General features: G+C 52.0%; 36 non-coding genes and 13 pseudogenes across 36 annotated transcripts; all 49 read left to right on the forward strand.

Moving 5' to 3' along the window:
- The first annotated feature begins 83 nt into the window (after positions 1–83).
- LOC148925035 (5S ribosomal RNA) lies at positions 84–189 on the forward strand (annotated as a pseudogene).
- A 394-nt stretch (positions 190–583) lies between these two features.
- Positions 584–689, forward strand: LOC148925036 (5S ribosomal RNA; annotated as a pseudogene).
- A 393-nt stretch (positions 690–1,082) lies between these two features.
- Positions 1,083–1,201, forward strand: LOC148925037 (5S ribosomal RNA; annotated as a pseudogene).
- A 393-nt stretch (positions 1,202–1,594) lies between these two features.
- LOC148925038 (5S ribosomal RNA) lies at positions 1,595–1,713 on the forward strand. The gene has a single exon (XR_016131418.1). It is a non-coding gene; the product is annotated as a 5S ribosomal RNA (ribosomal RNA).
- A 394-nt stretch (positions 1,714–2,107) lies between these two features.
- Positions 2,108–2,213, forward strand: LOC148925039 (5S ribosomal RNA; annotated as a pseudogene).
- Positions 2,214–2,606: 393 nt separating this feature from the next.
- LOC148925040 (5S ribosomal RNA) lies at positions 2,607–2,725 on the forward strand (annotated as a pseudogene).
- Positions 2,726–3,119: 394 nt separating this feature from the next.
- LOC148925041 (5S ribosomal RNA) lies at positions 3,120–3,225 on the forward strand (annotated as a pseudogene).
- A 393-nt stretch (positions 3,226–3,618) lies between these two features.
- LOC148925042 (5S ribosomal RNA) lies at positions 3,619–3,738 on the forward strand (annotated as a pseudogene).
- A 378-nt stretch (positions 3,739–4,116) lies between these two features.
- Positions 4,117–4,235, forward strand: LOC148925043 (5S ribosomal RNA). Its single transcript, XR_016131420.1, has one exon. It is a non-coding gene; the product is annotated as a 5S ribosomal RNA (ribosomal RNA).
- A 394-nt stretch (positions 4,236–4,629) lies between these two features.
- LOC148925044 (5S ribosomal RNA) lies at positions 4,630–4,748 on the forward strand (annotated as a pseudogene).
- A 394-nt stretch (positions 4,749–5,142) lies between these two features.
- LOC148925045 (5S ribosomal RNA) lies at positions 5,143–5,248 on the forward strand (annotated as a pseudogene).
- A 394-nt stretch (positions 5,249–5,642) lies between these two features.
- On the forward strand, positions 5,643–5,762 carry LOC148925046 (5S ribosomal RNA; annotated as a pseudogene).
- Positions 5,763–7,126: 1,364 nt separating this feature from the next.
- LOC148925047 (5S ribosomal RNA) lies at positions 7,127–7,244 on the forward strand. Its single transcript, XR_016131612.1, has one exon. It is a non-coding gene; the product is annotated as a 5S ribosomal RNA (ribosomal RNA).
- Positions 7,245–7,638: 394 nt separating this feature from the next.
- On the forward strand, positions 7,639–7,757 carry LOC148925048 (5S ribosomal RNA). The gene has a single exon (XR_016131177.1). It is a non-coding gene; the product is annotated as a 5S ribosomal RNA (ribosomal RNA).
- A 393-nt stretch (positions 7,758–8,150) lies between these two features.
- Positions 8,151–8,269, forward strand: LOC148925049 (5S ribosomal RNA). Its single transcript, XR_016131674.1, has one exon. It is a non-coding gene; the product is annotated as a 5S ribosomal RNA (ribosomal RNA).
- Positions 8,270–8,663: 394 nt separating this feature from the next.
- LOC148925050 (5S ribosomal RNA) lies at positions 8,664–8,782 on the forward strand. The gene has a single exon (XR_016131535.1). It is a non-coding gene; the product is annotated as a 5S ribosomal RNA (ribosomal RNA).
- Positions 8,783–9,176: 394 nt separating this feature from the next.
- On the forward strand, positions 9,177–9,295 carry LOC148925051 (5S ribosomal RNA). Its single transcript, XR_016131726.1, has one exon. It is a non-coding gene; the product is annotated as a 5S ribosomal RNA (ribosomal RNA).
- Positions 9,296–9,689: 394 nt separating this feature from the next.
- LOC148925052 (5S ribosomal RNA) lies at positions 9,690–9,808 on the forward strand. The gene has a single exon (XR_016131727.1). It is a non-coding gene; the product is annotated as a 5S ribosomal RNA (ribosomal RNA).
- A 394-nt stretch (positions 9,809–10,202) lies between these two features.
- Positions 10,203–10,321, forward strand: LOC148925053 (5S ribosomal RNA). The gene has a single exon (XR_016131039.1). It is a non-coding gene; the product is annotated as a 5S ribosomal RNA (ribosomal RNA).
- Positions 10,322–10,715: 394 nt separating this feature from the next.
- Positions 10,716–10,834, forward strand: LOC148925054 (5S ribosomal RNA). The gene has a single exon (XR_016131728.1). It is a non-coding gene; the product is annotated as a 5S ribosomal RNA (ribosomal RNA).
- A 395-nt stretch (positions 10,835–11,229) lies between these two features.
- On the forward strand, positions 11,230–11,348 carry LOC148925055 (5S ribosomal RNA). The gene has a single exon (XR_016131459.1). It is a non-coding gene; the product is annotated as a 5S ribosomal RNA (ribosomal RNA).
- Positions 11,349–11,742: 394 nt separating this feature from the next.
- On the forward strand, positions 11,743–11,861 carry LOC148925056 (5S ribosomal RNA). Its single transcript, XR_016131730.1, has one exon. It is a non-coding gene; the product is annotated as a 5S ribosomal RNA (ribosomal RNA).
- A 396-nt stretch (positions 11,862–12,257) lies between these two features.
- On the forward strand, positions 12,258–12,376 carry LOC148925057 (5S ribosomal RNA). The gene has a single exon (XR_016131460.1). It is a non-coding gene; the product is annotated as a 5S ribosomal RNA (ribosomal RNA).
- A 394-nt stretch (positions 12,377–12,770) lies between these two features.
- LOC148925058 (5S ribosomal RNA) lies at positions 12,771–12,889 on the forward strand. Its single transcript, XR_016131731.1, has one exon. It is a non-coding gene; the product is annotated as a 5S ribosomal RNA (ribosomal RNA).
- A 394-nt stretch (positions 12,890–13,283) lies between these two features.
- Positions 13,284–13,402, forward strand: LOC148925059 (5S ribosomal RNA). The gene has a single exon (XR_016131461.1). It is a non-coding gene; the product is annotated as a 5S ribosomal RNA (ribosomal RNA).
- Positions 13,403–13,796: 394 nt separating this feature from the next.
- Positions 13,797–13,915, forward strand: LOC148925060 (5S ribosomal RNA). The gene has a single exon (XR_016131462.1). It is a non-coding gene; the product is annotated as a 5S ribosomal RNA (ribosomal RNA).
- A 394-nt stretch (positions 13,916–14,309) lies between these two features.
- Positions 14,310–14,428, forward strand: LOC148925061 (5S ribosomal RNA). Its single transcript, XR_016131732.1, has one exon. It is a non-coding gene; the product is annotated as a 5S ribosomal RNA (ribosomal RNA).
- Positions 14,429–14,822: 394 nt separating this feature from the next.
- LOC148925062 (5S ribosomal RNA) lies at positions 14,823–14,941 on the forward strand. Its single transcript, XR_016131464.1, has one exon. It is a non-coding gene; the product is annotated as a 5S ribosomal RNA (ribosomal RNA).
- A 393-nt stretch (positions 14,942–15,334) lies between these two features.
- LOC148925063 (5S ribosomal RNA) lies at positions 15,335–15,453 on the forward strand. Its single transcript, XR_016131733.1, has one exon. It is a non-coding gene; the product is annotated as a 5S ribosomal RNA (ribosomal RNA).
- A 394-nt stretch (positions 15,454–15,847) lies between these two features.
- Positions 15,848–15,966, forward strand: LOC148925064 (5S ribosomal RNA). The gene has a single exon (XR_016131465.1). It is a non-coding gene; the product is annotated as a 5S ribosomal RNA (ribosomal RNA).
- A 394-nt stretch (positions 15,967–16,360) lies between these two features.
- LOC148925065 (5S ribosomal RNA) lies at positions 16,361–16,479 on the forward strand. Its single transcript, XR_016131734.1, has one exon. It is a non-coding gene; the product is annotated as a 5S ribosomal RNA (ribosomal RNA).
- Positions 16,480–16,873: 394 nt separating this feature from the next.
- On the forward strand, positions 16,874–16,992 carry LOC148925066 (5S ribosomal RNA). Its single transcript, XR_016131466.1, has one exon. It is a non-coding gene; the product is annotated as a 5S ribosomal RNA (ribosomal RNA).
- A 394-nt stretch (positions 16,993–17,386) lies between these two features.
- LOC148925067 (5S ribosomal RNA) lies at positions 17,387–17,505 on the forward strand. The gene has a single exon (XR_016131735.1). It is a non-coding gene; the product is annotated as a 5S ribosomal RNA (ribosomal RNA).
- A 394-nt stretch (positions 17,506–17,899) lies between these two features.
- LOC148925068 (5S ribosomal RNA) lies at positions 17,900–18,018 on the forward strand. The gene has a single exon (XR_016131467.1). It is a non-coding gene; the product is annotated as a 5S ribosomal RNA (ribosomal RNA).
- A 394-nt stretch (positions 18,019–18,412) lies between these two features.
- LOC148925069 (5S ribosomal RNA) lies at positions 18,413–18,531 on the forward strand. The gene has a single exon (XR_016131736.1). It is a non-coding gene; the product is annotated as a 5S ribosomal RNA (ribosomal RNA).
- Positions 18,532–18,925: 394 nt separating this feature from the next.
- LOC148925070 (5S ribosomal RNA) lies at positions 18,926–19,044 on the forward strand. The gene has a single exon (XR_016131468.1). It is a non-coding gene; the product is annotated as a 5S ribosomal RNA (ribosomal RNA).
- Positions 19,045–19,438: 394 nt separating this feature from the next.
- Positions 19,439–19,557, forward strand: LOC148925071 (5S ribosomal RNA). The gene has a single exon (XR_016131737.1). It is a non-coding gene; the product is annotated as a 5S ribosomal RNA (ribosomal RNA).
- A 394-nt stretch (positions 19,558–19,951) lies between these two features.
- Positions 19,952–20,070, forward strand: LOC148925072 (5S ribosomal RNA; annotated as a pseudogene).
- A 394-nt stretch (positions 20,071–20,464) lies between these two features.
- On the forward strand, positions 20,465–20,583 carry LOC148925073 (5S ribosomal RNA). Its single transcript, XR_016131020.1, has one exon. It is a non-coding gene; the product is annotated as a 5S ribosomal RNA (ribosomal RNA).
- A 394-nt stretch (positions 20,584–20,977) lies between these two features.
- Positions 20,978–21,096, forward strand: LOC148925074 (5S ribosomal RNA). The gene has a single exon (XR_016131779.1). It is a non-coding gene; the product is annotated as a 5S ribosomal RNA (ribosomal RNA).
- Positions 21,097–21,491: 395 nt separating this feature from the next.
- On the forward strand, positions 21,492–21,610 carry LOC148925075 (5S ribosomal RNA). The gene has a single exon (XR_016131969.1). It is a non-coding gene; the product is annotated as a 5S ribosomal RNA (ribosomal RNA).
- Positions 21,611–22,004: 394 nt separating this feature from the next.
- LOC148925076 (5S ribosomal RNA) lies at positions 22,005–22,123 on the forward strand (annotated as a pseudogene).
- Positions 22,124–22,518: 395 nt separating this feature from the next.
- On the forward strand, positions 22,519–22,637 carry LOC148925077 (5S ribosomal RNA). Its single transcript, XR_016131040.1, has one exon. It is a non-coding gene; the product is annotated as a 5S ribosomal RNA (ribosomal RNA).
- A 394-nt stretch (positions 22,638–23,031) lies between these two features.
- LOC148925078 (5S ribosomal RNA) lies at positions 23,032–23,150 on the forward strand (annotated as a pseudogene).
- Positions 23,151–23,543: 393 nt separating this feature from the next.
- On the forward strand, positions 23,544–23,662 carry LOC148925079 (5S ribosomal RNA). The gene has a single exon (XR_016131738.1). It is a non-coding gene; the product is annotated as a 5S ribosomal RNA (ribosomal RNA).
- A 394-nt stretch (positions 23,663–24,056) lies between these two features.
- Positions 24,057–24,175, forward strand: LOC148925080 (5S ribosomal RNA). The gene has a single exon (XR_016132017.1). It is a non-coding gene; the product is annotated as a 5S ribosomal RNA (ribosomal RNA).
- A 394-nt stretch (positions 24,176–24,569) lies between these two features.
- On the forward strand, positions 24,570–24,688 carry LOC148925081 (5S ribosomal RNA). The gene has a single exon (XR_016131625.1). It is a non-coding gene; the product is annotated as a 5S ribosomal RNA (ribosomal RNA).
- Positions 24,689–25,081: 393 nt separating this feature from the next.
- On the forward strand, positions 25,082–25,200 carry LOC148925082 (5S ribosomal RNA). The gene has a single exon (XR_016131470.1). It is a non-coding gene; the product is annotated as a 5S ribosomal RNA (ribosomal RNA).
- A 394-nt stretch (positions 25,201–25,594) lies between these two features.
- LOC148925083 (5S ribosomal RNA) lies at positions 25,595–25,713 on the forward strand. The gene has a single exon (XR_016131739.1). It is a non-coding gene; the product is annotated as a 5S ribosomal RNA (ribosomal RNA).
- Positions 25,714–26,064: the final 351 nt, after the last annotated feature.

Below are 26,064 nucleotides of genomic sequence, written 5' to 3' on the forward strand. Positions count from 1 at the left end.
GTTATGCCTGTGTGAAGGGTGGGGGATCAGAACCTGCGCACGGGAGCGTACGCTATGAAAGAATAAAGTGCGAGGCTATTGATGGGTGCGATCATACCAGCACTAATGCACCGGATCCCTTCAGAACTCCGAGGTTAAGAGTGCTTGGGCGAGAGTAGTACTAGGACGGGTGACCCCCTGTTGCACCCCTTTTTTTGCGAGTGCGTTCATTTTTTTTTTCCGTTCAGTTGGTCTTGATGTGGTCCGACACTCGATTAGCTGTTGTCGAGTACGAGGACAAAAAGTACGACAATCTCCACGAGCCGGTGACGAGCGGGTCCCACAATCTTAAACGTGCCGAAAAACAGTAGCTGCGAACTAAAAGTGTCCGAAATTGCTCGAAACGGCCTCTTTTTGCTTCCCGGAGTAGCCACGGGCTATACCCGTAGCTCAGCACGTGTGACTCGGCAAGAGCTTCGCGGTGATATGCTGTGGGTCCCGTAACTCCTTCCCGATCAAAAGTTATACCCGTCTGGAGGGTGGGTGATCAGAACCTGCGCACGGGAGCGTACGCTATGAAAGAATAAAGTGCGGGGCTATTGATGGGTGCAATCATACCAGCACTAATGCACCGGATCCCATCAGAGCTCCGTAGTTAAGCGTGCTTGGGCGAGAGTAGTACTAGGATGGGTGACCCCCTGTTGCACCCCTTTTTTTGCGAGTGCGTTCATTTTTTTTTCCGTTCAGTTGGTCTTGATGTGGTCCGACACTCGATTAGTGGTTGTCGAGTACGAGGACAAAAAGTACGACAATCTCCACGAGCCGGTGACGAGCGGGTCCCACAATCTTAAACGTGCCGAAAAACAGTAGCTGCGAACTAAAAGTGTTCGAAATGGCTCGAAACGGCCTCTTTTTGCTTCCCAGAGTAGCCACGGGCTGTACCCGTAGCTCAGAACGTGGGGATCGGCGAGAGCTTCGCGGTGATATGCTGTGGGTCCCGTAACTCCTTCCCGATCAAAAGTTATACCCGTCTGGAGGGTGGGGGATCAGAACCTGCGCACGGGAGCGTACGCTATGAAAGAATAAAGTGCGAGGCTATTGATGGGTACGATCATACCAGCCCTAATGCACCGGATCCCATCAGAACTTCAAAGTTAAGCGTGTTTGGGCGAGAGTAGTACTAGGATGGGTGACCCCCTGGGAAGTCCTTGTGTTGCACCCCTTTTTTTGCGAGTGCGTTCATTTTTTTTTCCGTTCAGTTGGTCTTGATGTGGTCCGACACTCGATTAGCTGTTGTCGAGTACGAGGACAAAAAGTACGACAATCTCCACGAGCCGGTGACGAGCGGGTCCCACAATCTTAAACGTGCCGAAAAACAGTAGCTGCGAACTAAAAGTGTCCGAAATTGCTCGAAACGGCCTCTTTTTGCTTCCCGGAGTAGCCATGGGCTGTACACGTGGCTCAGAACGTGGGGCTCGGCGAGAGCTTCGCGGTGATATGCTGTGGGTCCCGTAACTCCTTCCGGATCAAAAGTTATGCCTGTGTGAAGGGTGGGGGATCAGAACCTGCGCACGGGAGCGTACGCTATGAAAGAATAAAGTGCGAGGCTATTGTTGGGTGCGATCATACCAGCACTAATGCACCGGATCCCATCAGAACTCCGAGGTTAAGCGTGCTTGGGCGAGAGTAGTGCTAGGATGGGTGACCCCCTGGGAAGTCCTTGTGTTGCACCCCTTTTTTTGCGAGTGCGTTCATTTTTTTTTTCCGTTCAGTTGGTCTTGATGTGGTCCGACACTCGATTAGCTGTTGTCGAGTACGAGGACAAAAAGTACGACAATCTCCACGAGCCGGTGACGAGCGGGTCCCACAATCTTAAACGTGCCGAAAAACAGTAGCTGCGAACTAAAAGTGTCCGAAATTGCTCGAAACGTCCTCTTTTTGCTTCCCGGAGTAGCCACGGGCTATACCCGTAGCTCAGCACGTGGGACTCGGCGAGAGCTTCGCGGTGATATGCTGTGGGTCCCGTAACTCCTTCCCGATCAAAAGTTATACCCGTCTGGAGGGTGGGTGATCAGAACCTGCGTACGGGAGCGTACGCTATGAAAGAATAAAGTGCGGGGCTATTGATGGGTGCGATCATACCAGCACTAATGCACCGGATCCCATCAGAGCTCCGAAGTTAAGCGTGCTTGGGCGAGAGTAGTACTAGGATGGGTGACCCCCTGTTGCACCCCTTTTTTTGCGAGTGCGTTCATTTTTTTTTCCGTTCAGTTGGTCTTGATGTGGTCCGACACTCGATTAGTGGTTGTCGAGTACGAGGACAAAAAGTACGACAATCTCCACGAGCCGGTGACGAGCGGGTCCCACAATTTTAAACGTGCCGAAAAACAGTAGCTGCGAACTAAAAGTGTTCGAAATGGCTCGAAACGGCCTCTTTTTGCTTCTCAGAGTAGCCACGGGCTGTACCCGTAGCTCAGAACGTGGGGCTCGGCGAGAGCTTCACGGTGATATGCTGTGGGTCCCGTAACTCCTTCCCGATCAAAAGTTATACCCGTCTGGAGGGTGGAGGATCAGAACCTGCGCACGGGAGCGTACGCTATGAAAGAATAAAGTGCGAGGCTATTGATGGGTGCGGTCATACCAGCCCTAATGCACCGGATACCATCAGAACTCCGAAGTTAAGCGTGCTTGGGCGAGAGTAGTACTAGGATGGGTGACCCCCTGGGAAGTCCTTGTGTTCCACCCCTTTTTTTGCGAGTGCGTTCATTTTTTTTTTTCGTTCAGTTGGTCTTGATGTGGTCCGACACTCGATTAGCTGTTGTCGAGTACGAGGACAAAAAGTACAACAAACTCCACGAGCCGGTGACGAGCGAGTCCCACAATCTTAAACGTGCCGACAAACAGTAGCTGTGAACTAAAAGTGTCCGAAATGGCTCGAAACGGCCTCTTTTTGCTTCCCGCAGTAGCCACGGGCTGTACACGTAGCTCAGAACGTGGGGCTCGGCGAGAGCTTCGCGGTGATATGCTGTGGGTCCCGTAACTCCTTCCCGATCAAAAGTTATGCCTGTGTGAAGGGTGGGGGATCAGAACCTGCGCACGGGAGCGTACGCTATGAAAGAATAAAGTGCGAGGCTATTGATGGGTGCGATCATACCAGCACTAATGCACCGGATCCCTTCAGAACTCCGAGGTTAAGAGTGCTTGGGCGAGAGTAGTACTAGGACGGGTGACCCCCTGTTGCACCCCTTTTTTTGCGAGTGCGTTCATTTTTTTTTTCCGTTCAGTTGGTCTTGATGTGGTCCGACACTCGATTAGCTGTTGTCGAGTACGAGGACAAAAAGTACGACAATCTCCACGAGCCGGTGACGAGCGGGTCCCACAATCTTAAACGTGCCGAAAAGAGTAGCTGCGAACTAAAAGTGTTCGAAATGGCTCGAAACGGCCTCTTTTTGCTTCCCAGAGTAGCCACGGGCTGTACCCGTAGCTCAGAACGTGGGGCTCGGCGAGAGCTTCGCGGTGATATGCTGTGGGTCCCGTAACTCCTTCCCGATCAAAAGTTATACCCGTCTGGAGGGTGGGGGATCAGAACCTGCGCACGGGAGCGTACGCTATGAAAGAATAAAGTGCGAGGCTATTGATGGGTGCGAACATACCAGCACTAATGCACCGGATCCCATCAGAGCTCCGAAGTTAAGCGTGCTTGGGCGAGAGTAGTACTAGGATGGGTGACCCCTTGTTGCACCCCTTTTTTTGCGAGTGCGTTCATTTTTTTTCCGTTCAGTTGGTCTTGATGTGGTCCGACACTCGATTAGTGGTTGTCGAGTACGAGGACAAAAAGTACGACAAACTCCACGAGCCGGTGACGAGCGAGTCCCACAATCTTAAACGTGCCGAAAAACAGTAGCTGCGAACTAAAAGTGTCCGAAATGGCTCGAAACGGCCTCTTTTTGCTTCCCGGAGTAACCATGGGCTGTACACGTGGCTCAGAACGTGGGGCTCGGCGAGAGCTTCGCGGTGATATGCTGTGGGTCCCGTAACTCCTTCCGGATCAAAAGTTATGCCTGTGTGAAGGGTGGGGGATCAGAACCTGCGCACGGGAGCGTACGCTATGAAAGAATAAAGTGCGAGGCTATTGTTGGGTGCGATCATACCAGCACTAATGCACCGGATCCCATCAGAACTCCGAGGTTAAGCGTGCTTGGGCGAGAGTAGTGCTAGGATGGGTGACCCCCTGGGAAGTCCTTGTGTTGCACCCCTTTTTTTGCGAGTGCGTTCATTTTTTTTTTCCGTTCAGTTGGTCTTGATGTGGTCCGACACTCGATTAGCTGTTGTCGAGTACGAGGACAAAAAGTACGACAATCTCCACAAGCCGGTGACGAGCGGGTCCCACAATCTTAAACGTGCCGAAAAACAGTAGCTGCGAACTAAAAGTGTCCGAAATTGCTCGAAACGTCCTCTTTTTGCTTCCCGGAGTAGCCACGGGCTATACCCGTAGCTCAGCACGTGGGACTCGGCGAGAGCTTCGCGGTGATATGCTGTGGGTCCCGTAACTCCTTCCCGATCAAAAGTTATACCCGTCTGGAGGGTGGAGGATCAGAACCTGCGCACGGGAGCGTACGCTATGAAAGAATAAAGTGCGAGGCTATTGATGGGTGCGATCATACCAGCCCTAATGCACCGGATACCATCAGAACTCCGAAGTTAAGCGTGCTTGGGCGAGAGTAGTACTAGGATGGGTGACCCCCTGGGAAGTCCTTGTGTTCCACCCCTTTTTTTGCGAGTGCGTTCATTTTTTTTATTCGTTCAGTTGGTCTTGATGTGGTCCGACACTCGATTAGCTGTTGTCGAGTACGAGGACAAAAAGTACAACAAACTCCACGAGCCGGTGACGAGCGAGTCCCACAATCTTAAACGTGCCGACAAACAGTAGCTGTGAACTAAAAGTGTCCGAAATGGCTCGAAACGGCCTCTTTTTGCTTCCCGCAGTAGCCACGGGCTGTACACGTAGCTCAGAACGTGGGGCTCGGCGAGAGCTTCGCGGTGATATGCTGTGGGTCCCGTAACTCCTTCCCGATCAAAAGTTATGCCTGTGTGAAGGGTGGGGGATCAGAACCTGCGCACGGGAGCGTACGCTATGAAAGAATAAAGTGCGAGGCTATTGATGGGTGCGATCATACCAGCACTAATGCACCGGATCCCTTCAGAACTCCGAGGTTAAGAGTGCTTGGGCGAGAGTAGTACTAGGACGGGTGACCCCCTGTTGCACCCCTTTTTTTGCGAGTGCGTTCATTTTTTTTTTCCGTTCAGTTGGTCTTGATGTGGTCCGACACTCGATTAGCTGTTGTCGAGTACGAGGACAAAAAGTACGACAATCTCCACGAGCCGGTGACGAGCGGGTCCCACAATCTTAAACGTGCCGAAAAACAGTAGCTGCGAACTAAAAGTGTTCGAAATGGCTCGAAACGGCCTCTTTTTGCTTCCCAGAGTAGCCACGGGCTGTACCCGTAGCTCAGAACGTGGGGCTCGGCGAGAGCTTCGCGGTGATATGCTGTGGGTCCCGTAACTCCTTCCCGATCAAAAGTTATACCCGTCTGGAGGGTGGGGGATCAGAACCTGCGCACGGGAGCGTACGCTATGAAAGAATAAAGTGCGAGGCTATTGATGGGTGCGAACATACCAGCACTAATGCACCGGATCCCATCAGAGCTCCGAAGTTAAGCGTGCTTGGGCGAGAGTAGTACTAGGATGGGTGACCCCTTGTTGCACCCCTTTTTTTGCGAGTGCGTTCATTTTTTTTTCGTTCAGTTGGTCTTGATGTGGTCCGACACTCGATTAGCTGTTGTCGAGTACGAGGACAAAAAGTACAACAAACTCCACGAGCCGGTGACGAGCGAGTCCCACAATCTTAAACGTGCCGAAAAACAGTAGCTGCGAACTAAAAGTGTCCGAAATGGCCTCTTTTTGCTTCCCGGAGTAGCCACGGGCTGTACACGTAGCTCAGAACGTGGGGCTCGGCGAGAGCTTCGCGGTGATATGCTGTGGGTCCCGTAACTCCTTCCGGATCAAAAGTTATGCCTGTGTGAAGGGTGGGGGATCAGAACCTGCGCACGGGAGCGTACGCTATGAAAGAATAAAGTGCGAGGCTATTGATGGGTGCGATCATACCAGCACTAATGCACCGGATCCCTTCAGAACTCCGAGGTTAAGAGTGCTTGGGCGAGAGTAGTACTAGGACGGGTGACCCCCTTTTGCACCCCTTTTTTTGCGAGTGCGTTCATTTTTTTTTTCCGTTCAGTTGGTCTTGATGTGGTCCGACACTCGATTAGCTGTTGTCGAGTACGAGGACAAAAAGTACGACAATCTCCACGAGCCGGTGACGAGCGGGTCCCACAATCTTAAACGTGCCGAAAAACAGTAGCTGCGAACTAAAAGTGTCCGAAATGGCTCGAAACGGCCTCTTTTTGCTTCCCGGAGTAGCCACGGTCTATACCCGTAGCTCAGCACGTGGGACTCGGCGAGAGCTTCGCGGTGATATGCTGTGGGTCCCGTAACTCCTTCCCGATCAAAAGTTATACCCGTCTGGAGGGTGGGTGATCAGAACCTGCGCACGGGAGCGTACGCTATGAAAGAATAAAGTGCGGGGCTATTGATGGGTGCGATCATACAACACTAATGCACCGGATCCCATCAGAGCTCCGAAGTTAAGCGTGCTTGGGCGAGAGTAGTACTAGGATGGGTGACCCCCTGTTGCACCCCTTTTTTTGCGAGTGCGTTCATTTTTTTTCCGTTCAGTTGGTCTTGATGTGGTCCGACACTCGATTAGTGGTTGTCGAGTACGAGGACAAAAAGTACGACATGTCCACGATCCGGTGACGAGCGGGTCCCACAATCTTAAACGTGCCGAAAAACAGTAGCTGCGAACTAAAAGTGTTCGAAATGGCTCGAAACGGCCTCTTTTTGCTTCCCAGAGTAGCCACGGGCTGTACCCGTAGCTCAGAACGTGGGGCTCGGCGAGAGCTTCGCAGTGATATGCTGTGGGTCCCGTAACTCCTTCCCGATCAAAAGTTATACCCGTCTGGAGGATGGGGGATCAGAACCTGCGCACGGGAGCGTACGCTATGAAAGAATAAAGTGCGGGGCTATTGATGGGTGCGATCATACCAGCACTAATGCACCAGATCCCATCAGAACTCCGAAGTTAAGCGTGCTTGGGCAAGAGTAGTATTAGGATGGGTGACCCCTGGGAAGTCCTCGTGTTGCACCCCTTTTTTGGCGAGTGCGTTCATTTTTTTTTTCCGTTCAGTTGGTCTTGATGTAGTCCGACACTCGATTAGCTGTTGTCGAGTACGAGGACAAAAAGTACGACAAACTCCATGAGCCGGTGACGAGCGGGTCCCACAATCTTAAACGTGCCGAAAAACAGTAGCTGCGAACTAAAAGTGTTCGAAATGGCTCGAAACGGCCTCTTTTTGCTTCCCGGAGTAGCCACGGGCTGTACACGTAGCTCAGAATGTGGGGCTCGGCGAGAGCTTCGCGGTGATATGCTGTGGGTCCTGTAACTCCTTCCTGATCAAAAGTTATGCCTGTGTGAAGGGTGGGGGATCAGAACCTGCGCACGGGAGCGTACGGTATGAAAGAATAAAGTGCGAGGCTATTGATGGGTGCGATCATACTAGCACTAATGCACCGGATCCCATCAGAACTCCGAAGTTAAGCGTGCTTGGGCGAGAGTAGTATTAGTATGGGTGACCCCCTGGGAAGTCCTCGTGTTGCACCCCTTTTTTTGCGAGTGCGTTCATTTTTTTTTCCGTTCAGTTGGTCTTGATGTGGTGCGACACTCGATTAGCTGTTGTCGAGTACGAGGACAAAAAGTACGACAATCTCCACGAGCCGGTGACGAGCGGGTCCCACAATCTTAAACGTGCCGAAAAACAGTAGCTGCGAACTAAAAGTGTTCGAAATGGCTCGAAACGGCCTCTTTTTGCTTCCCGGAGTAGCCACGGGCTGTACACGTAGCTCAGAATGTGGGGCTCGGCGAGAGCTTCGCGGTGATATGCTGTGGGTCCCGCAACTCCTTCCGGATCAAAAGTTATGCCTGTGTGAAGGGTGGGGGATCAGAACCTGCGCACGGGAGCGTACGGTATGAAAGAATAAAGTGCGAGGCTATTGATGGGTGCGATCATACCAGCACTAATGCACCGGATCCCATCAGAACTCCGAAGTTAAGCGTGCTTGGGCGAGAGTAGTATTAGGATGGGTGACCCCCTGGGAAGTCCTCGTGTTGCACCCCTTTTTTTGCGAGTGCGTTCATTTTTTTTTTCCGTTCAGTTGGTCTTGATGTGGTGCGACACTCGATTAGCTGTTGTCGAGTACGAGGACAAAAAGTACGACAATCTCCACGAGCCGGTGACGAGCGGGTCCCACAATCTTAAACGTGCCGAAAAACAGTAGCTGCGAACTAAAAGTGTCCGAAATTGCTCGAAACGGCCTCTTTTTGCTTCCCGGAGTAGCCACGGGCTATACCCGTAGCTCAGCACGTGGGACTCGGCGAGAGCTTCGCGGTGATATGCTGTGGGTCCCGTAACTCCTTCCCAATCAAAAGTTATACCCGTCTGGAGGGTGGGTGATCAGAACCTGCGCACGGGAGCGTACGCTATGAAAGAATAAAGTGCGGGGCTATTGATGGGTGCGATCATACCAGCACTAATGCACCGGATCCCATCAGAGCTCCGAAATTAAGCGTGCTTGGGCGAGAGTAGTACTAGGATGGGTGACCCCCTGGAAAGTCCTCGTGTTGCACCCCTTTCTTTGCGAGTGCGTTCATTTTTTTTTTCCGTTCAGTTGGTCTTGATATGGTCCGACACTCGATTAGCTGTTGTCGAGTACGAGGACAAAAAGTACGACAATCTCCACGAGCCGGTGACGAGCGGGTCCCACAATCTTAAACGTGCCGGAAAATAGTAGCTGCGAACTAAAAGTGTTCGAAATGGCTCGAAACGGCCTCTTTTTGCTTCCCGGAGTAGCCACGGGCTGTACACTTAGCTCAGAACGTGGGGCTCGGCGAGAGCTTCGCGGTGATATGCTGTGGGTCCCGTAACTCCTTTAGGATCAAAAGTTATGCCTGTGTGAAGGGTGGGGGATCAGAACCTGCGCACGGGAGCGTACGCTATGAAAGAATAAAGTGCGAGGCTATTGATGGGTGCGATCATACCAGCACTAATGCACCGGATCCCATCAGAACTCCGAAGTTATGCGTGCTTGGGCGAGAGTACTACTAGGATGGGTGACCCCCTGGGAAGTCCTTGTGTTGCATCCCTTTTTTTGCGAGTGCGTTCATTTTTTTTTTCCGTTCAGTTGGTCTTGATGTGGTCCGACACTCGATTAGCTGTTGTCGAGTACGAGGACAAAAAGTACGACAATCTCCACGAGCCGGTGACGAGCGGGTCCCACAATCTTAAACGTGCCGAAAAACAGTAGCTGCGAACTGAAAGTGTTCGAAATGGCTCGAAACGGCCACTTTTTGCTTCCCGGAGTAGCCACAGGCTGTACCCGTAGCTCAGAACGTGGGGCTCGATGAGAGCTTCGCGGTGATATGCTGTGGGTCCCGTAACTCCTTCCCGATCAAAAGTTATACCCGTCTGGAGGGTGGGGGATCAGAACCTGCGCACGGGAGCGTACGCTATGAAAGAATAAAGTGCGAGGCTATTGATGGGTGCGATCATACCAGCACTAATGCACCGGATCCCATCAGAACTCCGAAGTTATGCGTGCTTGGGCGAGAGTACTACTAGGATGGGTGACCCCCTGGGAAGTCCTTGTGTTGCATCCCTTTTTTTGCGAGTGCGTTCATTTTTTTTTTCCGTTCAGTTGGTCTTGATGTGGTCCGACACTCGATTAGCTGTTGTCGAGTACGAGGACAAAAAGTACGACAAACTCCACGAGCCGGTGACGAGCAGGTCCCACAATCTTAAACGTGCCGGAAAATAGTAGCTGCGAACTAAAAGTGTTCGAAATGGCTCGAAACGGCCTCTTTTTGCTTCCCGGAGTAGCCACGGGCTGTACACTTAGCTCAGAACGTGGGGCTCGGCGAGAGCTTCGCGGTGATATGCTGTGGGTCCCGTAACTCCTTCAGGATCAAAAGTTATGCCTGTGTGAAGGGTGGGGGATCAGAACCTGCGCACGGGAGCGTACGCTATGAAAGAATAAAGTGCGGGGCTATTGATGGGTGCGATCATACCAGCACTAATGCACCGGATCCCATCAGAACTCCGAAATTAAGTGTGCTTGGGCGAGAGTAGTACTAGGATGGGTGACCCCCTGGGAAGTCCTCGTGTTGCACCCCTATCTTTGCGAGTGCGTTCATTTTTTTTTTCCGTTCAGTTGGTCTTGATGTGGTGCGACACTCGATTAGCTGTTGTCGAGTACGAGGACAAAAAGTACGACAATCTCCACGAGCCGGTGACGAGCGGGTCGCACAATCTTAAACGTGCCGAAAAACAGTAGCTGCGAACTAAAAGTGTTCGAAATGGCTCGAAACGGCCTCTTTTTGCTTCCCGGAGTAGCCACGGGCTGTACACGTAGCTCAGAATGTGGGGCTCGGCGAGAGCTTCGCGGTGATATGCTGTGGGTCCCGTAACTCCTTCCGGATCAAAAGTTATGCCTGTGTGAAGGGTGGGGGATCAGAACCTGCGCACGGGAGCGTACGCTATGAAAGAATAAAGTGCGAGGCTATTGATGGGTGCGATCATACCAGCACTAATGCACCGGATCCCATCAGAACTCCGAAGTTATGCGTGCTTGGGCGAGAGTACTACTAGGATGGGTGACCCCCTGGGAAGTCCTTGTGTTGCATCCCTTTTTTTGCGAGTGCGTTCATTTTTTTTTTTCCGTTCAGTTGGTCTTGATGTGGTCCGACACTCGATTAGCTGTTGTCGAGTACGAGGACAAAAAGTACGACAAACTCCACGAGCCGGTGACGAGCAGGTCCCACAATCTTAAACGTGCCGGAAAATAGTAGCTGCGAACTAAAAGTGTTCGAAATGGCTCGAAACGGCCTCTTTTTGCTTCCCGGAGTAGCCACGGGCTGTACACTTAGCTCAGAACGTGGGGCTCGGCGAGAGCTTCGCGGTGATATGCTGTGGGTCCCGTAACTCCTTCAGGATCAAAAGTTATGCCTGTGTGAAGGGTGGGGGATCAGAACATGCGCACGGGAGCGTACGCTATGAAAGAATAAAGTGCGAGGCTATTGATGGGTGCGATCATACCAGCACTAATGCACCGGATCCCATCAGAACTCCGAAGTTATGCGTGCTTGGGCGAGAGTACTACTAGGATGGGTGACCCCCTGGGAAGTCCTCGTGTTGCACCCCTTTCTTTGCGAGTGCGTTCATTTTTTTTTTCCGTTCAGTTGGTCTTGATGTGGTCCGACACTCGATTAGCTGTTGTCGAGTACGAGGACAAAAAGTACGACAATCTCCCCGAGCCGGTGACGAGCAGGTCCCACAATCTTAAACGTGCCGGAAAACAGTAGCTGCGAACTAAAAGTGTTCTAAATGGCTCGAAACGGCCTCTTTTTGCTTCCCGGAGTAGCCACGGGCTGTACACTTAGCTCAGAACGTGGGGCTCGGCGAGAGCTTCGCGGTGATATGCTGTGGGTCCCGTAACTCCTTCAGGATCAAAGGTTATGCCTGTGTGAAGGGTGGGGGATCAGAACCTGCGCACGGGAGCGTACGCTATGAAAGAATAAAGTGCGAGGCTATTGATGGGTGCGATCATACCAGCACTAATGCACCGGATCCCATCAGAACTCCGAAGTTATGCGTGCTTGGGCGAGAGTACTACTAGGATGGGTGACCCCCTGGGAAGTCCTTGTGTTGCATCCCTTTTTTTGCGAGTGCGTTCATTTTTTTTTCCGTTCAGTTGGTCTTGATGTGGTCCGACACTCGATTAGCTGTTGTCGAGTACGAGGACAAAAAGTACGACAAACTCCACGAGCCGGTGACGAGCAGCAGGTCCCACAATCTTAAACGTGCCGGAAAATAGTAGCTGCGAACTAAAAGTGTTCGAAATGGCTCGAAACGGCCTCTTTTTGCTTCCCGGAGTAGCCACGGGCTGTACACTTAGCTCAGAACGTGGGGCTCGGCGAGAGCTTCGCGGTGATATGCTGTGGGTCCCGTAACTCCTTCAGGATCAAAAGTTATGCCTGTGTGAAGGGTGGGGGATCAGAACATGCGCACGGGAGCGTACGCTATGAAAGAATAAAGTGCGAGGCTATTGATGGGTGCGATCATACCAGCACTAATGCACCGGATCCCATCAGAACTCCGAAGTTATGCGTGCTTGGGCGAGAGTACTACTAGGATGGGTGACCCCCTGGGAAGTCCTCGTGTTGCACCCCTTTCTTTGCGAGTGCGTTCATTTTTTTTTTCCGTTCAGTTGGTCTTGATGTGGTCCGACACTCGATTAGCTGTTGTCGAGTACGAGGACAAAAAGTACGACAATCTCCCCGAGCCGGTGACGAGCAGGTCCCACAATCTTAAACGTGCCGGAAAACAGTAGCTGCGAACTAAAAGTGTTCTAAATGGCTCGAAACGGCCTCTTTTTGCTTCCCGGAGTAGCCACGGGCTGTACACTTAGCTCAGAACGTGGGGCTCGGCGAGAGCTTCGCGGTGATATGCTGTGGGTCCCGTAACTCCTTCAGGATCAAAGGTTATGCCTGTGTGAAGGGTGGGGGATCAGAACCTGCGCACGGGAGCGTACGCTATGAAAGAATAAAGTGCGAGGCTATTGATGGGTGCGATCATACCAGCACTAATGCACCGGATCCCATCAGAACTCCGAAGTTATGCGTGCTTGGGCGAGAGTACTACTAGGATGGGTGACCCCCTGGGAAGTCCTTGTGTTGCATCCCTTTTTTTGCGAGTGCGTTCATTTTTTTTTTCCGTTCAGTTGGTCTTGATGTGGTCCGACATTCGATTAGCTGTTGTCGAGTACGAGGACAAAAAGTACGACAAACTCCACGAGCCGGTGACGAGCAGGTCCCACAATCTTAAACGTGCCGGAAAATAGTAGCTGCGAACTAAAAGTGTTCGAAATGGCTCGAAACGGCCTCTTTTTGCTTCCCGGAGTAGCCACGGGCTGTACACTTAGCTCAGAACGTGGGGCTCGGCGAGAGCTTCGCGGTGATATGCTGTGGGTCCCGTAACTCCTTCAGGATCAAAAGTTATGCCTGTGTGAAGGGTGGGGGATCAGAACATGCGCACGGGAGCGTACGCTATGAAAGAATAAAATGCGAGGCTATTGATGGGTGCGATCATACCAGCACTAATGCACCGGATCCCATCAGAACTCCGAAGTTATGCGTGCTTGGGCGAGAGTACTACTAGGATGGGTGACCCCCTGGGAAGTCCTCGTGTTGCACCCCTTTCTTTGCGAGTGCGTTCATTTTTTTTTTCCGTTCAGTTGGTCTTGATGTGGTCCGACACTCGATTAGCTGTTGTCGAGTACGAGGACAAAAAGTACGACAATCTCCCCGAGCCGGTGACGAGCAGGTCCCACAATCTTAAACGTGCCGGAAAACAGTAGCTGCGAACTAAAAGTGTTCTAAATGGCTCGAAACGGCCTCTTTTTGCTTCCCGGAGTAGCCACGGGCTGTACACTTAGCTCAGAACGTGGGGCTCGGCGAGAGCTTCGCGGTGATATGCTGTGGGTCCCGTAACTCCTTCAGGATCAAAAGTTATGCCTGTGTGAAGGGTGGGGGATCAGAACATGCGCACGGGAGCGTACGCTATGAAAGAATAAAGTGCGAGGCTATTGATGGGTGCGATCATACCAGCACTAATGCACCGGATCCCATCAGAACTCCGAAGTTATGCGTGCTTGGGCGAGAGTACTACTAGGATGGGTGACCCCCTGGGAAGTCCTCGTGTTGCACCCCTTTCTTTGCGAGTGCGTTCATTTTTTTTTTCCGTTCAGTTGGTCTTGATGTGGTCCGACACTCGATTAGCTGTTGTCGAGTACGAGGACAAAAAGTACGACAATCTCCCCGAGCCGGTGACGAGCAGGTCCCACAATCTTAAACGTGCCGGAAAACAGTAGCTGCGAACTAAAAGTGTTCTAAATGGCTCGAAACGGCCTCTTTTTGCTTCCCGGAGTAGCCACGGGCTGTACACTTAGCTCAGAACGTGGGGCTCGGCGAGAGCTTCGCGGTGATATGCTGTGGGTCCCGTAACTCCTTCAGGATTAAAAGTTATGCCTGTGTGAAGGGTGGGGGATCAGAACCTGCGCACGGGAGCGTACGCTATGAAAGAATAAAGTGCGAGGCTATTGATGGGTGCGATCATACCAGCACTAATGCACCGGATCCCATCAGAACTCCGAAGTTATGCGTGCTTGGGCGAGAGTACTACTAGGATGGGTGACCCCCTGGGAAGTCCTTGTGTTGCATCCCTTTTTTTGCGAGTGCGTTCATTTTTTTTTTCCGTTCAGTTGGTCTTGATGTGGTCCGACACTCGATTAGCTGTTGTCGAGTACGAGGACAAAAAGTACGACAAACTCCACGAGCCCGTGACGAGCGGGTCCCACAATCTTAAACGTGCCGAAAAACAGTAGCTGCGAACTAAAAGTGTTCGAAATGGCTCGAAACGGCCTCTTTTTGCTTCCCGGAGTAGCCACGGGCTGTACACTTAGCTCAGAACGTGGGGCTCGGCGAGAGCTTCGCGGTGATATGCTGTGGGTCCCGTAACTCCTTCAGGATCAAAAGTTATGCCTGTGTGAAGGGTGGGGGATCAGAACATGCGCACGGGAGCGTACGCTATGAAAGAATAAAGTGCGAGGCTATTGATGGGTGCGATCATACCAGCACTAATGCACCGGATCCCATCAGAACTCCGAAGTTATGCGTGCTTGGGCGAGAGTACTACTAGGATGGGTGACCCCCTGGGAAGTCCTCGTGTTGCACCCCTTTCTTTGCGAGTGCGTTCATTTTTTTTTTCCGTTCAGTTGGTCTTGATGTGGTCCGACACTCGATTAGCTGTTGTGAGTACGAGGACAAAAAGTACGACAATCTCCCCGAGCCGGTGACGAGCAGGTCCCACAATCTTAAACGTGCCGGAAAACAGTAGCTGCGAACTAAAAGTGTTCTAAATGGCTCGAAACGGCCTCTTTTTGCTTCCCGGAGTAGCCACGGGCTGTACACTTAGCTCAGAACGTGGGGCTCGGCGAGAGCTTCGCGGTGATATGCTGTGGGTCCCGTAACTCCTTCAGGATCAAAGGTTATGCCTGTGTGAAGGGTGGGGGATCAGAACCTGCGCACGGGAGCGTACGCTATGAAAGAATAAAGTGCGAGGCTATTGATGGGTGCGATCATACCAGCACTAATGCACCGGATCCCATCAGAACTCCGAAGTTATGCGTGCTTGGGCGAGAGTACTACTAGGATGGGTGACCCCCTGGGAAGTCCTTGTGTTGCATCCCTTTTTTTGCGAGTGCGTTCATTTTTTTTTTCCGTTCAGTTGGTCTTGATGTGGTCCGACACTCGATTAGCTGTTGTCGAGTACGAGGACAAAAAGTACGACAAACTCCACGAGCCGGTGACGAGCAGGTCCCACAATCTTAAACGTGCCGGAAAATAGTAGCTGCGAACTAAAAGTGTTCGAAATGGCTCGAAACGGCCTCTTTTTGCTTCCCGGAGTAGCCACGGGCTGTACACTTAGCTCAGAACGTGGGGCTCGGCGAGAGCTTTGCGGTGATATGCTGTGGGTCCCGTAACTCCTTCAGGATCAAAAGTTATGCCTGTGTGAAGGGTGGGGGATCAGAACATGCGCACGGGAGCGTACGCTATGAAAGAATAAAGTGCGAGGCTATTGATGGGTGCGATCATACCAGCACTAATGCACCGGATCCCATCAGAACTCCGAAGTTATGCGTGCTTGGGCGAGAGTACTACTAGGATGGGTGACCCCCTGGGAAGTCCTCGTGTTGCACCCCTTTCTTTGCGAGTGCGTTCATTTTTTTTTTCCGTTCAGTTGGTCTTGATGTGGTCCGACACTCGATTAGCTGTTGTCGAGTACGAGGACAAAAAGTACGACAATCTCCCCGAGCCGGTGACGAGCAGGTCCCACAATCTTAAACGTGCCGGAAAACAGTAGCTGCGAACTAAAAGTGTTCGAAATGGCTCGAAACGGCCTCTTTTTGCTTCCCGGAGTAGCCACGGGCTGTACACTTAGCTCAGAACGTGGGGCTCGGCGAGAGCTTCGCGGTGATATGCTGTGGGTCCCGTAACTCCTTCAGGATTAAAAGTTATGCCTGTGTGAAGGGTGGGGGATCAGAACCTGCGCACGGGAGCGTACGCTATGAAAGAATAAAGTGCGAGGCTATTGATGGGTGCGATCATACCAGCACTAATGCACCGGATCCCATCAGAACTCCGAAGTTATGCGTGCTTGGGCGAGAGTACTACTAGGATGGGTGACCCCCTGGGAAGTCCTTGTGTTGCATCCCTTTTTTTGCGAGTGCGTTCATTTTTTTTTTCCGTTCAGTTGGTCTTGATGTGGTCCGACACTCGATTAGCTGTTGTCGAGTACGAGGACAAAAAGTACGACAAACTCCACGAGCCGGTGACGAGCAGGTCCCACAATCTTAAACGTGCCGGAAAATAGTAGCTGCGAACTAAAAGTGTTCGAAATGGCTCGAAACGGCCTCTTTTTGCTTCCCGGAGTAGCCACGGGCTGTACACTTAGCTCAGAACGTGGGGCTCGGCGAGAGCTTCGCGGTGATATGCTGTGGGTCCCGTAACTCCTTCAGGATCAAAAGTTATGCCTGTGTGAAGGGTGGGGGATCAGAACATGCGCACGGGAGCGTACGCTATGAAAGAATAAAGTGCGAGGCTATTGATGGGTGCGATCATACCAGCACTAATGCACCGGATCCCATCAGAACTCCGAAGTTATGCGTGCTTGGGCGAGAGTACTACTAGGATGGGTGACCCCCTGGGAAGTCCTCGTGTTGCACCCCTTTCTTTGCGAGTGCGTTCATTTTTTTTTTCCGTTCAGTTGGTCTTGATGTGGTCCGACACTCGATTAGCTGTTGTCGAGTACGAGGACAAAAAGTACGACAATCTCCCCGAGCCGGTGACGAGCAGGTCCCACAATCTTAAACGTGCCGGAAAACAGTAGCTGCGAACTAAAAGTGTTCTAAATGGCTCGAAACGGCCTCTTTTTGCTTCCCGGAGTAGCCACGGGCTGTACACTTAGCTCAGAACGTGGGGCTCGGCGAGAGCTTCGCGGTGATATGCTGTGGGTCCCGTAACTCCTTCAGGATTAAAAGTTATGCCTGTGTGAAGGGTGGGGGATCAGAACCTGCGCACGGGAGCGTACGCTATGAAAGAATAAAGTGCGAGGCTATTGATGGGTGCGATCATACCAGCACTAATGCACCGGATCCCATCAGAACTCCGAAGTTATGCGTGCTTGGGCGAGAGTACTACTAGGATGGGTGACCCCCTGGGAAGTCCTTGTGTTGCATCCCTTTTTTTGCGAGTGCGTTCATTTTTTTTTTCCGTTCAGTTGGTCTTGATGTGGTCCGACACTCGATTAGCTGTTGTCGAGTACGAGGACAAAAAGTACGACAAACTCCACGAGCCCGTGACGAGCGGGTCCCACAATCTTAAACGTGCCGAAAAACAGTAGCTGCGAACTAAAAGTGTTCGAAATGGCTCGAAACGGCCTCTTTTTGCTTCCCGGAGTAGCCACGGGCTGTACACTTAGCTCAGAACGTGGGGCTCGGCGAGAGCTTCGCGGTGATATGCTGTGGGTCCCGTAACTCCTTCAGGATCAAAAGTTATGCCTGTGTGAAGGGTGGGGGATCAGAACATGCGCACGGGAGCGTACGCTATGAAAGAATAAAGTGCGAGGCTATTGATGGGTGCGATCATACCAGCACTAATGCACCGGATCCCATCAGAACTCCGAAGTTATGCGTGCTTGGGCGAGAGTACTACTAGGATGGGTGACCCCCTGGGAAGTCCTCGTGTTGCACCCCTTTCTTTGCGAGTGCGTTCATTTTTTTTTTCCGTTCAGTTGGTCTTGATGTGGTCCGACACTCGATTAGCTGTTGTCGAGTACGAGGACAAAAAGTACGACAATCTCCCCGAGCCGGTGACGAGCAGGTCCCACAATCTTAAACGTGCCGGAAAACAGTAGCTGCGAACTAAAAGTGTTCTAAATGGCTCGAAACGGCCTCTTTTTGCTTCCCGGAGTAGCCACGGGCTGTACACTTAGCTCAGAACGTGGGGCTCGGCGAGAGCTTCGCGGTGATATGCTGTGGGTCCCGTAACTCCTTCAGGATCAAAGGTTATGCCTGTGTGAAGGGTGGGGGATCAGAACCTGCGCACGGGAGCGTACGCTATGAAAGAATAAAGTGCGAGGCTATTGATGGGTGCGATCATACCAGCACTAATGCACCGGATCCCATCAGAACTCCGAAGTTATGCGTGCTTGGGCGAGAGTACTACTAGGATGGGTGACCCCCTGGGAAGTCCTTGTGTTGCATCCCTTTTTTTGCGAGTGCGTTCATTTTTTTTTTCCGTTCAGTTGGTCTTGATGTGGTCCGACACTCGATTAGCTGTTGTCGAGTACGAGGACAAAAAGTACGACAAACTCCACGAGCCGGTGACGAGCAGGTCCCACAATCTTAAACGTGCCGGAAAATAGTAGCTGCGAACTAAAAGTGTTCGAAATGGCTCGAAACGGCCTCTTTTTGCTTCCCGGAGTAGCCACGGGCTGTACACTTAGCTCAGAACGTGGGGCTCGGCGAGAGCTTCGCGGTGATATGCTGTGGGTCCCGTAACTCCTTCAGGATCAAAAGTTATGCCTGTGTGAAGGGTGGGGGATCAGAACATGCGCACGGGAGCGTACGCTATGAAAGAATAAAGTGCGAGGCTATTGATGGGTGCGATCATACCAGCACTAATGCACCGGATCCCATCAGAACTCCGAAGTTATGCGTGCTTGGGCGAGAGTACTACTAGGATGGGTGACCCCCTGGGAAGTCCTCGTGTTGCACCCCTTTCTTTGCGAGTGCGTTCATTTTTTTTTTCCGTTCAGTTGGTCTTGATGTGGTCCGACACTCGATTAGCTGTTGTCGAGTACGAGGACAAAAAGTACGACAATCTCCCCGAGCCGGTGACGAGCAGGTCCCACAATCTTAAACGTGCCGGAAAACAGTAGCTGCGAACTAAAAGTGTTCGAAATGGCTCGAAACGGCCTCTTTTTGCTTCCCGGAGTAGCCACGGGCTGTACACTTAGCTCAGAACGTGGGGCTCGGCGAGAGCTTCGCGGTGATATGCTGTGGGTCCCGTAACTCCTTCAGGATTAAAAGTTATGCCTGTGTGAAGGGTGGGGGATCAGAACCTGCGCACGGGAGCGTACGCTATGAAAGAATAAAGTGCGAGGCTATTGATGGGTGCGATCATACCAGCACTAATGCACCGGATCCCATCAGAACTCCGAAGTTATGCGTGCTTGGGCGAGAGTACTACTAGGATGGGTGACCCCCTGGGAAGTCCTTGTGTTGCATCCCTTTTTTTGCGAGTGCGTTCATTTTTTTTTTCCGTTCAGTTGGTCTTGATGTGGTCCGACACTCGATTAGCTGTTGTCGAGTACGAGGACAAAAAGTACGACAAACTCCACGAGCCCGTGACGAGCGGGTCCCACAATCTTAAACGTGCCGAAAAACAGTAGCTGCGAACTAAAAGTGTTCGAAATGGCTCGAAACGGCCTCTTTTTGCTTCCCGGAGTAGCCACGGGCTGTACACTTAGCTCAGAACGTGGGGCTCGGCGAGAGCTTCGCGGTGATATGCTGTGGGTCCCGTAACTCCTTCAGGATCAAAAGTTATGCCTGTGTGAAGGGTGGGGGATCAGAACCTGCGCACGGGAGCGTACGCTATGAAAGAATAAAGTGCGAGGCTATTGATGGGTGCGATCATACCAGCACTAATGCACCGGATCCCATCAGAACTCCGAAGTTATGCGTGCTTGGGCGAGAGTACTACAAGGATGGGTGACCCCCTGGGAAGTCCTTGTGTTGCATCCCTTTTTTTGCGAGTGCGTTCATTTTTTTTTTCCGTTCAGTTGGTCTTGATGTGGTCCGACGCTCGATTAGCTGTTGTCGAGTACGAGGACAAAAAGTACGACATACTCCACGAGCCGGTGACGAGCGGGTCCCACAATCTTAAACGTGCCGAAAAACAGTAGCTGCGAACTAAAAGTGTTCGAAATGGCTCGGAACGGCCTCTTTTTGCTTCCCGGAGTAGCCACGGGCTGTACACGTAGCTCAGAACGTGGGGCTCGGCGAGAGCTTCGCGGTGATATGCTGTGGGTCCCGTAACTCCTTCCGGATCAAAAGTTATGCCTGCGTGAAGGGTGGGGGATCAGAACCTGCGCACGGGAGCGTACGCTATGACAGAATAAAGTGCGAGGCTATTGATAGGTGCGATCATACCAGCACTAATGCACTGGATCCCATCAGAACTCCGAAGTTAAGCGTGCTTGGGCGAGAGTAGTACTAGGATGGGTGACCCCCTGGGAAGTCCTCGTGTTGCACCCCTTTCTTTGCGAGTGCGTTCATTTTTTTTTTCCGTTCAGTTGGTCTTGATGTGGTCCGACACTCGATTAGCTGTTGTCGAGTACGAGGACAAAAAGTACGACAAACTCCGCGAGCCGGTGACGAGCGGGTCCCACAATCTTAAACGTGCCGAAAAACAGTAGCTGCGAACTAAAAGTGTTCGAAATGGCTCGGAACGGCCTCTTTTTGCTTTCCGGAGTAGCCACGGGCTGTACACGTAGCTCAGAACGTGGGGCTCGGCGAGAGCTTCGCGGTGATATGCTGTGGGTCCCGTAACTCCTTCAGGATCAAAAGTTATGCCTGTGTGAAGGGTGGGGGATCAGAACCTGCGCACGGGAGCGTACGCTATGAAAGAATAAAGTGCGAGGCTATTGATGGGTGCGATCATACCAGCACTAATGCACCGGATCCCATCAGAACTCCGAAGTTATGCGTGCTTGGGCGAGAGTACTACTAAGATGGGTGACCCCCTGGGAAGTCCTTGTGTTGCATCCCTTTTTTTGCGAGTGCGTTCATTTTTTTTTCCGTTCAGTTGGTCTTGATGTGGTCCGACACTCGATTAGCTGTTGTCGAGTACGAGGACAAAAAGTACGACAATCTCCACGAGCCGGTGACGAGCGGGTCCCACAATCTTAAACGTGCCGAAAAAACAGTAGCTGCGAACTAAAAGTGTTCGAAATGGCTCGAAACGGCCACTTTTTGCTTCCCGGAGTAGCCACAGGCTGTACCCGTAGCTCAGAACGTGGGGCTCGACGAGAGCTTCGCGGTGATATGCTGTGGGTCCCGTAACTCCTTCCCGATCAAAAGTTATACCCATCTGGATGGGTGGGGGATCAGAACCTGCGCACGGGAGCGTACGCTATGAAAGAATAAAGTGCGGGGTTATTGATGGGTGCGATCATACCAGCACTAATGCACCGGATCCCATCAGAACTCCGAAGTTAAGCGTGCTTGGGCGAGAGTAGTACTAGGATGGGTGACCCCCTGGGAAGTCCTCGTGTTGCACCCCTTTTTTTGCGAGTGCGTTCATTTTTTTTTTCCGTTCAGTTGGTCTTGATGTGGTCCGACACTCGATTAGCTGTTGTCGAGTACGAGGACAAAAAGTACGACAAACTCCACGAGCCGGTGACGAGCGGGTCCCACAATCTTAAACGTGCCGAAAAACAGTAGCTACGAACTAAAAGTGTTCGAAATGGCTCGAAACGGCCTCTTTTTGCTTCCCGGAGTAGCCACGGGCTGTACACGTAGCTCAGAACGTGGGGCTCGGCGAGAGCTTCGCGGTGATATGCTGTGGGTCCCGTAACTCCTTCCGGATCAAAAGTTATGCCTGTGTGAAGGGTGGGGGATCAGAACCTGCGCATGGGAGCGTACGCTATGAAAGAATAAAGTGCGAGGCTATTGATGGGTGCGATCATACCAGCACTAATGCACCGAATCCCATCAAAACTCCGAAGTTATGCGTGCTTGGGCGAGAGTACTACTAGGATGGGTGACCCCCTGGGAAGTCCTTGTGTTGCATCCCTTTTTTTGCGAGTGCGTTCATTTTTTTTTTCCGTTCAGTTGGTCTTGATGTGGTCCGACACTCGATTAGCTGTTGTCGAGCACGAGGACAAAAAGTACGACAAACTCCACGAGCCGGTGACGAGCGGGTCCCACAATCTTAAACGTGCCGAAAAAACAGTAGCTGCGAACTAAAAGTGTTCGAAATGGCTCGAAACGGCCACTTTTTGCTTCCCGGAGTAGCCACAGGCTGTACCCGTAGCTCAGAACGTGGGGCTCGACGAGAGCTTCGCGGTGATATGCTGTGGGTCCCGTAACTCCTTCCCGATCAAAAGTTATACCCGTCTGGAGGGTGGGGGATCAGAACCTGCGCACGGGAGCGTAAGCTATGAAAGAATAAAGTGCGGGGCTATTGATGGGTGCGATCATACCAGCACTAATGCACCGGATCCCATCAGAACTCCGAAATTAAGTGTGCTTGGGCGAGAGTAGTACTAGGATGGGTGACCCCCTGGGAAGTCCTCGTGTTGCACCCCTATCTTTGCGAGTGCGTTCATTTTTTTTTTCCGTTCAGTTGGTCTTGATGTGGTGCGACACTCGATTAGCTGTTGTCGAGTACGAGGACAAAAAGTACGACAATCTCCACGAGCCGGTGACGAGCGGGTCGCACAATCTTAAACGTGCCGAAAAACAGTAGTTGCGAACTAAAAGTGTTCGAAATGGCTCGAAACGGCCTCTTTTTGCTTCCCGGAGTAGCCACGGGCTGTACACGTAGCTCAGAATGTGGGGCTCGGCGAGAGCTTCGCGGTGATATGCTGTGGGTCCCGTAACTCCTTCCGGATCAAAAGTTATGCCTGTGTGAAGGGTGGGGGATCAGAACCTGCGCACGGGAGCGTACGCTATGAAAGAATAAAGTGCGAGGCTATTGATGGGTTCGATCATACCAGCACTAATGTACCGGATCCCATCAGAACTCCGAAGTTATGCGTGCTTGGGCGAGAGTACTACAAGGATGGGTGACCCCCTGGGAAGTCCTCGTGTTGCACCTCTTTCTTTGCGAGTGCGTTCATTTTTTTTTCCGTTCAGTTGGTCTTGATGTGGTCCGACACTCGATTAGCTGTTGTCGAGTACGAGGACAAAAAGTACGACAATCTCCCCGAGCCGGTGACGAGCAGGTCCCACAATCTTAAACGTGCCGGAAAATAGTAGCTGCGAACTAAAAGTGTTCGAAATGGCTCGAAACGGCCTCTTTTTGCTTCCCGGAGTAGCCACGGGCTGTACACTTAGCTCAGAACGTGGGGCTCGGCGAGAGCTTCGCGGTGATATGCTGTGGGTCCCGTAACTCCTTCAGGATCAAAAGTTATGCCTGTGTGAAGGGTGGGGGATCAGAACATGCGCACGGGAGCGTACGCTATGAAAGAATAAAGTGCGAGGCTATTGATGGGTGCGATCATACCAGCACTAATGCACCGGATCCCATCAGAACTCCGAAGTTATGCGTGCTTGGGCGAGAGTACTACTAGGATGGGTGACCCCCTGGGAAGTCCTTGTGTTGCATCCCTTTTTTTGCGAGTGCGTTCATTTTTTTTTTCCGTTCAGTTGGTCTTGATGTGGTCCGACACTCGATTAGCTGTTGTCGAGTACGAGGACAAAAAGTACGACAAACTCCACGAGCCGGTGACGAGCGGGTCCCACAATCTTAAACGTGCCGAAAAACAGTAGCTGCGAACTAAAAGTGTTCGAAATGGCTCGGAACGGCCTCTTTTTGCTTCCCGGAGTAGCCACGGGCTGTACACGTAGCTCAGAACGTGGGGCTCGGCGAGAGCTTCGCGGTGATATGCTGTGGGTCCCGTAACTCCTTCCGGATCAAAAGTTATGCCTGTGTGAAGGGTGGGGTATCAGAACCTGCGCACGGGAGCGTACGCTATGACAGAATAAAGTGCGAGGCTATTGATGGGTGCGATCATACCAGCACTAATGCACCGGATCCCATCAGAACTCCGAAATTAAGCGTGCTTGGGCGAGAGTAGTACTAGGATGGGTGACCCCCTGGGAAGTCCTCGTGTTGCACCCCTATCTTTGCGAGTGCGTTCATTTTTTTTTTCCGTTCAGTTGGTCTTGATGTGGTGCGACACTCGATTAGCTGTTGTCGAGTACGAGGACAAAAAGTACGACAATCTCCACGAGCCGGTGACGAGCGGGTCCCACAATCTTAAACGTGCCGAAAAACAGTAGCTGCGAACTAAAAGTGTTCGAAATGGCTCGAAACGGCCTCTTTTTGCTTCCCGGAGTAGCCACGGGCTGTACACGTAGCTCAGAATGTGGGGCTCGGCGAGAGCTTCGCGGTGATATGCTGTGGGTCCCGTAACTCCTTCCGGATCAAAAGTTATGCCTGTGTGAAGGGTGGGGGATCAGAACCTGCGCACGGGAGCGTACGCTATGAAAGAATAAAGTGCGAGGCTATTGATGGGTGCGATCATACCAGCACTAATGTACCGGATCCCATCAGAACTCCGAAGTTATGCGTGCTTGGGCGAGAGTACTACTAGGATGGGTGACCCCCTGGGAAGTCCTCGTGTTGCACCCCTTTCTTTGCGAGTGCGTTCATTTTTTTTTCCGTTCAGTTGGTCTTGATGTGGTCCGACACTCGATTAGCTGTTGTCGAGTACGAGGACAAAAAGTACGACAATCTCCCCGAGCCGGTGACGAGCAGGTCCCACAATCTTAAACGTGCCGGAAAATAGTAGCTGCGAACTAAAAGTGTTCGAAATGGCTCGAAACGGCCTCTTTTTGCTTCCCGGAGTAGCCACGGGCTGTACACTTAGCTCAGAACGTGGGGCTCGGCGAGAGCTTCGCGGTGATATGCTGTGGGTCCCGTAACTCCTTCAGGATCAAAAGTTATGCCTGTGTGAAGGGTGGGGGATCAGAACATGCGCACGGGAGCGTACGCTATGAAAGAATAAAGTGCGAGGCTATTGATGGGTGCGATCATACCAGCACTAATGCACCGGATCCCATCAGAACTCCGAAGTTATGCGTGCTTGGGCGAGAGTACTACTAGGATGGGTGACCCCCTGGGAAGTCCTCGTGTTGCACCCCTTTCTTTGCGAGTGCGTTAATTTTTTTTTTCCGTTCAGTTGGTCATGATGTGGTCCGACACTCGATTAGCTGTTGTCGAGTACGAGGACAAAAAGTACGACAATCTCCCCGAGCCGGTGACGAGCAGGTCCCACAATCTTAAACGTGCCGGAAAACAGTAGCTGCGAACTAAAAGTGTTCGAAATGGCTCGAAACGGCCTCTTTTTGCTTCCCGGAGTAGCCACGGGCTGTACACTTAGCTCAGAACGTGGGGCTCGGCGAGAGCTTCGCGGTGATATGCTGTGGGTCCCGTAACTCCTTCAGGATCAAAGGTTATGCCTGTGTGAAGGGTGGGGGATCAGAACCTGCGCACGGGAGCGTACGCTATGAAAGAATAAAGTGCGAGGCTATTGATGGGTGCGATCATACCAGCACTAATGCACCGGATCCCATCAGAACTCCGAAGTTATGCGTGCTTGGGCGAGAGTACTACTAGGATGGGTGACCCCCTGGGAAGTCCTTGTGTTGCATCCCTTTTTTTGCGAGTGCGTTCATTTTTTTTTTCCGTTCAGTTGGTCTTGATGTGGTCCGACACTCGATTAGCTGTTGTCGAGTACGAGGACAAAAAGTACGACAAACTCCACGAGCCGGTGACGAGCGGGTCCCACAATCTTAAACGTGCCGAAAAACAGTAGCTGCGAACTAAAAGTGTTCGAAATGGCTCGGAACGGCCTCTTTTTGCTTCCCGGAGTAGCCAGGGGCTGTACACGTAGCTCAGAACGTGGGGCTCGGCGAGAGCTTCGCGGTGATATGCTGTGGGTCCCGTAACTCCTTCCGGATCAAAAGTTATGCCTGTGTGAAGGGTGGGGTATCAGAACCTGCGCA

Source organism: Salvia hispanica, chromosome 5 (assembly GCF_029641045.1).
Source record: "Salvia hispanica isolate PSC_SH4W2 chromosome 5, Shi_PSC_v1, whole genome shotgun sequence".
Lineage (NCBI taxonomy): Eukaryota > Viridiplantae > Streptophyta > Magnoliopsida > Lamiales > Lamiaceae > Salvia > Salvia hispanica.